The following is a 1,462-nucleotide window of genomic DNA, read 5'->3' as shown; positions in this document are numbered from 1 at the left end:
GAAAAGTAGTGTGCCTGAAGAAGTCGAAGTTCCTCGGAAACCAAAAGCTGTTCCAGAAGCAAGAAAGTGGGGGAGAAGGACAGAGGGAAGAAGAGCAGCTCTTGGTAGGGTGGTGAAAACGTGATCCTTGCTCGTGGAGGTTGATGAAAGGAGAGGGGGATTGCGGACGTTAATTAATTAAGTCTGTCATACTTGTACTTATATGATTTGATTATTGTATAGTTTTGCATTATTTGAAGTCAATTGATTGTATTTCATTTTGTTTGATTGACCTTTTTCGGATCGGTTTGCAAACTCCCCTGAGCTGACAGTGTGGCAGTTTAAACTCCTTGCACGAAGCCAAAAGTTCAACCTTCCAAAAACCACTCGGCCAGCTTGCGGGCCTCGGCCCGGCGGTTTGGGGAGAGAACTTGGGGTCACTGACATTAGTCACCCGATAACACACTTAGTCGGGAGTGACATTTGGGACTCAGGTCCTCATCCTCGATGACCGTAACAGTATTTAACATACGAGGTTGTTACGAATGGACTAACTGGGCGAGTTCCTCTGTTGCAGAAGTCAACATATTGGAGGATCACGTGTGCAACGAAGATGGCGCTGTGGAAATGAAGTTGCTTGGTCATCTTTGGAAGGGACAAGTGGGACCCTGGCCTTTTTGTGGCTACTTTCCTGAGTGAGATAGCTTATTGCTCGAGACTTTTGGGAAGAGCCTCCACCAGGGAGAAGGCTTTGTGGAAGGAGAGGTTTCCCAAGCCAGGGTAGATTGCTATTTTGTTAAATACTACATGAAAGCATGGAAGGTATTGTGAAGCAATGGATTTGCTAAATGATTTGGACATTGGAAACTTGTTTCTTTAGTGACGATTGTTTATGGTTTTATTTTTTTTATTATTGTTGACCTGTACTATCGATTTTTAAAATAAAACAATATGGTGTTCTCAAGGCGAGGCCGACCCATTGCACTCCGGGTGGGTTGACCCTTGCGATTTCCCCAAATGTGGGAAACTCGACTGTACAATTTGTGGTAGTGGGGGACTGCGTTCGCGCTATCCCCCGATATCTAAACCCAAAGCAGATGAAACATGTAGTTGTTCTTATCCCAACACAAACATGTACAAGTGGTAATAGTTGTTGAAGGATTGTTGCAGTTCATTCAAAATGACTTTTTAGTACAAGGGATGTTCAGAACACCTGACTGCAAGTTTCCTTGTGACATCCTTACCTCCACCTGACTGAAGTAGTTTTCACTGCTCTCTATCTGTATACTGGATATGTCAAAACGTTATGGACGGATTGGGCCGAAACGAGGTGGACAGATTGGGTGTGTGACAAAGACGAAAGCATTTTATTTTGGTGAAGATCCAGTTCCTTGAATCTTTATGCCTCCACCAACGCATTCACCGGATGCATAATGTTTTTGGGTTGTCCATCTGTCCGCCCACGATAGGTTTTCATTACCGC

General features: G+C 44.3%; 1 pseudogene; it reads left to right on the top strand.

Annotated features, from left to right (window-relative positions):
* The first annotated feature begins 922 nt into the window (after positions 1-922).
* On the top strand, positions 923-1,057 carry LOC137435849 (U1 spliceosomal RNA; annotated as a pseudogene).
* The last annotated feature ends 405 nt before the right edge of the window (positions 1,058-1,462 follow it).

This window comes from Myxine glutinosa, chromosome 9 (genome assembly GCF_964187855.1).
Source record: "Myxine glutinosa chromosome 9, kmMyxGlut1.1, whole genome shotgun sequence".
NCBI lineage: Eukaryota > Metazoa > Chordata > Myxini > Myxiniformes > Myxinidae > Myxine > Myxine glutinosa.
This window is presented reverse-complemented; position numbering and strand designations above follow the sequence as displayed.